Raw genomic sequence first — 7813 nt, 5'->3', positions numbered from 1 at the left:
CCGGTCACCGCCATGGACGGTGACCCAACCATCGCCGGCCGGCAGCGCCACGGGCTCCTCCACCGGAAGCATGGATCTCGGAGCATGGGCGCGGACGGGCCGCCGGCGTGGACGGCGGCGGAGGCGAGGCAAGGACCTGGGCAAAAGCCGGGCGGGCCGAGCAAGGCGAGCCCGCCGGACTGTCATCGCGCCAGCGGAGCTCACGGGTCCGACCCAGCCTAGCCGAGGGGGAGGGGGAAGGGGAGGTCATGGGGGCCGCCGGCAGGGGTGCCGGAATGGGCGCAAGGGCGTGGACACAAGGGCCGGAGTGGCCGCCGGCGGAGGGCGCGAAGCACACGGGCTAGGAGCGGGCACCACTCTTTCGTGGTTCTGCTTTTCTAATCTCGGGCAAGTAACATACCAATAGAAAAAGGGAATAGCGTATGTTGTTGAACCATTATGACAACCTACGTTATTCCCTTTGTCTATTGGTATGTTACTTGCCCGAGATTCGATTATCGGTATCTTCATACCTAGTTCAATATCGTTACCGGCAAGTGTCTTTACTCCTTCGGTAATACATCATCCCGCAACTAACTCATTAGTCACTTTGCTTGCAAGGCTTCTTATGATGTGTATTATCGAGAGGGCCCAGAGATACCTCTCCGATACTCGGAGTGACAAATCCTAATCTCGATCAATGCCAACTCAATATACACCTTCGGAGATACCTGTAGAGCATCTTTATAGTCACCCAGTTATGTTGTGATGTTAGATAGCACATAAGGCATTCCTCCAGTATCCGGGAGTTGCATAATCTCATAGTCGGAGGAATATGTATTTGACATGAAGAAAGCAATAGCAATAAAACTTAATGATCATAATGCTAAGATAACGGATGGGTCTTGTCCATCACATCATTCTCCTAATGATGTGATCCCATTATCAAATGACAACTCATGTCTATGGTCAGGAAACCATAACCATCTTTGACCAACGAGCTAGTCAAGTAGAGGCTCACTAGGGACACTGTGTATGTTTATATATTCACACATGTATTTAGGTTTCCGATCAATATAATTCTAGCATGAATAATAAACCTTTATCATGAATAAGGAAATATAAAATAACAACTCTATTATTGCCTCTAGGGCATATTTCTTTGAGATATACATCTATACATAGCAGCACTACTTTGACAATCAACAAAAAGAAGGATGGTACCTACAAAAAGAACCATCTGTTCTGAGGTATGTTTTTAACCCCATTGCTTTTTCCGATGAAAGGTTGAGCACTTCAATTTTTTTCTATTCTAGAATACGCACTAGTGTGTGTATCATGCATTAAAGAAGGAGAGGGGGAAAGAGCCCCATCTACCAGTGGTCAAAGTTTACATGTGCTTACATTTGTTGACAACAACACCACCGCCACCATGCCACACAAGTCCGGCCAAGACCTAACTACTCGTGCTAGCCCACCTAGCAAGAATAGAAAGGAAGGTTGCCATGTTGTGCCTAAACATCCCAGCTCACGTCCATGCTCTGCCGTCAGCCTCAATGCGAGCAATCACCATCGCCGTTGATGGTGAGGCGCCCTCAAAGACGATCTTGTTGCTATGATTCCACAGCTCCCTAATCACAAAGAGATCATGGTGGCCACGTCCCTCTGCCGGATCCCTGTGGACGAGCACGTCATGAACCACTTCACAATGGAGTCCTCCTAGCGTGGTGCCCATTCTGGTTTGCCCAATCCCGCAAGCACGGCGCTCCACACCATTCGGGCAAAGACACAAGTTAGCATAATGTGATTGATCGTCTCTTCCGCCTGATCACAGAAGGGGCAAGCTACCTAGTGGGGAAGCCCTCACCGCGCCAACATGTCCAATGTCTAGCACCTATCTCTGGCCACCAACCAGTTGAAGAAGCAACATTGTAGAGGAGCTTTGGACTTCCAAGCTAAAACCGCGTAGGTTGCCCTCTTGAGGCCCCAGAAATTTGCCGCATAAGCCGATCTGGCAAAGTAGTGACCATTGTCCTCCCAGGCCCATCTAACGGTGTCTTGCGAGTCCGGCGTTAGCTGAATCACGGCAGTCGCCAACCAAAGGGCCAAATACTCGCGAAGGATGACCTAATCCATGTTTGGGCTACCGCTCACAACCCAGCTACCATCAGTAAGCGCATGTGCGACGGTCATAGTCCTCGTTCTGTGAGGCACGCGCTGATATAGGTTTGGCGCGATCTCTTGCGCCCTGTACCCGTTGATCCACCTGTCCTCCCAGAAGATCACTCGATGCCATCAGGGAAATCCTGTCGATGTGCACCTCAGAGCACCTGATGGCATCACACATGTCTTTTCCCTGTTCACCTGTAGCCCCAACACACCCGCAAGCGAGCCGAGGATGGCGTTGCATATGTGTAGATCTTGGGCCTCCGGTTGCAGGAATAGCATGATGTTGTCCGTGAATATTGAGATCTGTTGGTTTGCGGTCCTCGGTAACGGTGAGAGCAGGTCCTGCCTATCCACGAGAGCAAAAAACTGCTGCAGGGGTTGCATCATCATGATGAACATCATTGGGGACAACGGGTCACCTTGCCGAAACCCTTGCTATTCCTTAATTGTGCACCTGGCACGCCGTTGATGAGGATTCGAGTTGATGCTGTGGAGAAATAACCGGCCATCCATGCAATCCATCTCCTGCCAAAGCCTAGGGCGTGTAGAACCTCTAGGACGAATAGCCACTTCACCGAGACAAAGGCTTTGGAAATATCTAGTTTGATCATTACCGCCAGTTGCTTAAGGGAATGAACTTTCTTAGTCATGCCCTGAACCATCATAAAGTTGTCATGGATTCATCGCCCTCTGATGAAGGCACTCTGGTGCACTCCAACAAGGTTTGGAAGCTCATCAGTAACTCTCAAGAATAAGACTTTATCAAAGATCTTTACCGCCCCGTGGACCAAGCTAACCGGTCGGAAAACCTTCAACTCAACCGCCCCATCAACCTTGGGCAGCATCGTTACCAGGGCTTTGTTAATCGCGTGTAGCCCTCTCATGCCCCCCACCCAATGGAAGCAATCCATGGCCCGCATAAAATTAGCTTTGATGATGCCCCAGCAGCATGCATAAAAGCGCGTGGTGAAACCGTCCGGGCCCGGGGCCTTATCTACCGGCATCCCGTTGATTGCTCTGAGTATTTCGTCATCTAAAAACAGCACCTACAAGTGATCTAGATTGAGGCGGGGAAGTTCATGGGCTTCGAAATTGAGCCGAAAATCCATGGCTGGCACTTCCCCAAGGATCTGCTGATAATAGTTATCCATCGCAGCCGCAATTTCCTCCTGACCCGTCAAGATGTTACCGTCTACACGCAGGCCCATGATCACATTCTTCCTCATCCGGTGGTTCGCATGCTGGAAGAAGAATCCTAAAGTGACGTCACCCTCACGCAGCCAGAGCATCCTCGATTGCTGACGTGCAATAGACCTCTCTAGTGAGCACAACCAAAGCAACTTGCAACCTACTTGAGCACTTCATAAAGCTTTTGAGCTATCTGCAGTCACGATAGTATTACAATAGTAAAGCATCTTGTTTTTATTGAGCGGAAACATGTCATAACCTGCAGCAAAATGTAATTTGTTTGGTGCAACCTACTAAAGGCTAGATGTTATATATGGCATTGGAGGATTATTGTTAAGTTCCTACCCAAGTATAAACAACAAAAGATAGTCATGTGAGTCTACTATATATACTGTGGGCAAAATTCAGCAACAAAGGTAACAAGCCGCAAAATCGGTCGAGGCTACCCGGCCATGCAAGGCGTCGGGGGACGAGACCGGCCCACCTAATGATCCGCACTAGCCGCCAGGGGCGGCCGATCCGAAGCAGGGGGCGCATCTCCCTTGGAGAACGGGCACGTCGAAGGAAGGCACAGCGGGCCCAACACCGCGGAGGGTTTGCTGCAACCAGCTGGTGACACGGGGGGGCAGCTGTTGCGGAGGCGTCGATTGGAGCTGAGGTCGAGTCCGGCCCGCAGGCCGGGACAGGAACAGGAGCTGAGGCGGTCGGGATGGGGGCCAGGCAAGTTGGCGGATCAGGATCTAGGGCAGCCAGCGCTGGACTGACGCGTGTCATAGCCGAGGAAAGCGCCAAAAGCAGCCCAAGAGTGGGGGTGGGCGATGGAGACCGGTCGCGCTGAGGGGAAGGTGTTGGAGCCGTGGCGGCCAACGCGGAACTGACGCGTGTCGCGGCCAGGGCGGGCTCCAGGAGCAGCGCAGGAACGAGCGGTGGCGTTTGAACCAGGTCAACAGAGTTCAGCACAGCGGGCCCAGCTTTATCCAAAAGCAGAGCAGGGCTGCTGACGACAGGGTCTGGTCATGCCGCGGTCGTGGAGGAGTGCGCCGGTCACCGCCACGGACAGTGACCCAACCATCGCCGGCCGGCAGCGCCACGGGCTCCTCCACCGGAAGCATGGATCTCGGAGCATGGGCGCGGACGGGCCGCCGGCGTGGACGGCGGCGGAGGCGAGGCAAGGACCTAGGCAAAAGCCGGGCGGGCCGAGCAAGGCGAGCCCGCCGGACTGTCATCTCGCCAGCGGAGCTCACGGGTCCGACCCAGCCTAGCCGAGGGGGAGGGGGAAGGGGAGGTCATGGGGGCCGCCGGCAGGGGTGCGGGAATGGGCGCAAGGGAGTGGACGCGAGGGCCGGAGTGGCCGCCGGCGGAGGGCGCGAAGCACACGAGCTAGGAGCGGAGCGGGCTAGGAGCGGGCACCACTCTTTCGTAGTTCTGCTTTTCTAATCTCGGGCAAGTAACATACCAATAGAAAAAGGGAATAGCGTATGTTGTTGAACCATTATGACAACCTACGTTATTCCCTTTGTCTATTGGTATGTTACTTGCCCGAGATTCGATTACCGGTATCTTCATACCTAGTTCAATATCGTTACCGGCAAGTGTCTTTACTCCTTCGGTAATACATCATCCCGCAACTAACTCATTAGTCACTTTTCTTGCAAGGCTTCTTATGATGTGTATTATCGAGAGGGCCCAGAGATACCTCTCCGATACTCGGAGTGACAAATCCAAATCTCGATCAATGCCAACTCAATATACACCTTCGGAGATACCTGTAGAGCATCTTTATAGTCACTCAGTTATGTTGTGATGTTAGATAGCACATAAGGCATTCCTCCAGTATCCGGAAGTTGCATAATCTCATAGTCGAAGGAATATGTATTTGACATGAAGAAAGCAATAGCAATAAAACTTAATGATCATAATGCTAAGATAACGGATGGGTCTTGTCCATCACATCATTCTCCTAATGATGTGATCCCATTATCAAATGACAACTCATGTCTATGGTCAGGAAACCATAACCATCTTTGACCAACGAGCTAGTCAAGTAGAGGCTCACTAGGGACACTGTGTATGTTTATATATTCACACATGTATTTAGGTTTCCGATCAATATAATTCTAGCATGAATAATAAACCTTTATCATGAATAAGGAAATATAAAATAACAACTCTATTATTGCCTCTAGGGCATATTTCTTTGAGATATACATCTATACATAGCAGCACTACTTTGACAATCAACAAAAAGAAGGATGGTACCTACAAAAAGAACCATCTGTTCTGAGGTATGTTTTTAACCCCATTGCTTTTTCCGATGAAAGGTTGAGCACTTCAATTTTTTTCTATTCTAGAATACGCACTAGCGTGTGTATCATGCATTAAAGAAGGAGAGGGGGAAAGAGCCCCATCTACCAGTGGTCAAAGTTTACATGTGCTTACATTTGTTGACAACAACACCACCGCCACCATGCCACACAAGTCCGGCCAAGACCTAACTACTCGTGCTAGCCCACCTAGCAAGAATAGACAGGAAGGTTGCCATGTTGTGCCTAAACATCCCAGCTCACGTCCATGCTCTGCCGTCAGCCTCAATGCGAGCAATCACCATCGCCGTTGATGGTGAGGCGCCCTCAAAGACGATCTTGTTGCTATGATTCCACAGCTCCCTAATCACAAAGAGATCATGGTGGCCACGTCCCTCTGCCGGATCCCTGTGGACGAGCACGTCATGAACCACTTCACAATGGAGTCCTCCTAGCGTGGTGCCCATTCTGGTTTGCCCAATCCCGCAAGCACGGCGCTCCACACCATTCGGGCAAAGACACAAGTTAGCATAATGTGATTGATCGTCTCTTCCGCCTGATCACAGAAGGGGCAAGCTACCTAGTGGGGAAGCCCTCACCGCGCCAACCTGTCCAATGTCTAGCACCTATCTCTGGCCACCAACCAGTTGAAGAAGCAACATTGTAGAGGAGCTTTGGACTTCCAAGCTAAAACCGCGTAGGTTGCCCTCTTGAGGCCCCAGAAATTTGCCGCATAAGCCGATCTGGCAAAGTAGTGACCATTGTCCTCCCAGGCCCATCTAACAGTGTCTCGCGAGTCCGGCGTTAGCTGAATCACGGCAGTCGCCAACCAAAGGGCCAGATACTCGCGAAGGATGACCTAATCCATGTTTGGGCTACCGCTTACAACCCAGCTACCATCAGTAAGCGCATGTGCGACGGTCATAGTCCTCGTTCTGTGAGGCACGCGCTGATATAGGTTTGGCGCGATCTCTTGCGCCCTATACCCGTTGATCCACCTGTCCTCCCAGAAGATCACTCGATGCCATCAGGGAAATCCTGTCGATGTGCACCTCAGAGCACCTGATGGCATCACGCATGTCTTTGCCCTGTTCACCTGTAGCCTCGACACACCCGCAAGCGAGCCGAGGATGGCGTTGCAGATGTGTAGATCTTGGGCCTCCGGTTGCAGGAATAGCATGATGTCGTCCGTGAATATTGAGATCCGTTGGTTTGGGGTCCTCGGTAACGGTGAGAGCAAGTCCTGCCTATCCACGAGAGCAAAAAACTGCTGCAGGGGTTCCATCATCATGATGAACATCATTGGGAACAACGGTTCACCTTGCCGAAACCCTTGCTATTCCTTAATTGTGCACCTGGCACGCCATTGATGAGGATTCGAGTTGATGCTGTGGAGAAATAACCGGCCATCCATGCAATCCATCTCCTGCCAAAGCCTAGGGCGTGTAGAACCTCTAGGACGAATAGCCACTTCACCGAGACAAAGGCTTTGGAAATATCTAGTTTGATCATTACCGCCAGTTGCTTAAGGGAATGAAGTTTCTTAGTCATGCCCTGAACCATCATAAAGTTGTCATGGATTCATCGCCCTCTGATGAAGGCACTTTGGTGCACTCCAACAAGGTTTGGAAGCTCATCAGTAACTCTCAAGAATAAGACTTTATCAAAGATCTTTACCGCCCCGTGGACCAAGCTAACCGGTCGGAAAACCTTCAACTCAACCGCCCCATCAACCTTGGGCAGCATCGTTACCAGGGCTTTGTTAATCGCGTGTAGCCCTCTCATGCCCCCCCCCCAATGGAAGCAATCCATGGCCCGCATAAAATTAGCTTTGATGATGCCCCAGCAGCATGCATAAAAGCCCGTGGTGAAACCGTCCGGGCCCGGGGCCTTATCTACCGGCATCCCGTTGATTGCTCTGAGTATTTCGTCATCTAAAAACAGCACCTACAAGTGATCTAGATTGAGGCGGGGAAGTTCATGGGCTTCCAAATTGAGCTGAAAATCCCTGGCTGGCACTTCCCCAAGGATCTGCTGATAATAGTTGTCCATCGCAGCCGCAATTTCCTCCTGACCCGTCAAGATGTTACCGTCTACACGCAAGCCCATGATCACATTCTTCCTCATCCGCTGGTTCGCATGCTGGAAGAAGAATCCTAAAGTGGCGTCACCCT

The sequence above is a fragment of the Triticum dicoccoides genome, chromosome 7B (genome assembly GCF_002162155.2).
Source record: "Triticum dicoccoides isolate Atlit2015 ecotype Zavitan chromosome 7B, WEW_v2.0, whole genome shotgun sequence".
Lineage (NCBI taxonomy): Eukaryota > Viridiplantae > Streptophyta > Magnoliopsida > Poales > Poaceae > Triticum > Triticum dicoccoides.
The sequence above is the reverse complement of the archived record's forward strand: the minus strand, read 5'-3'. Positions refer to the sequence as shown.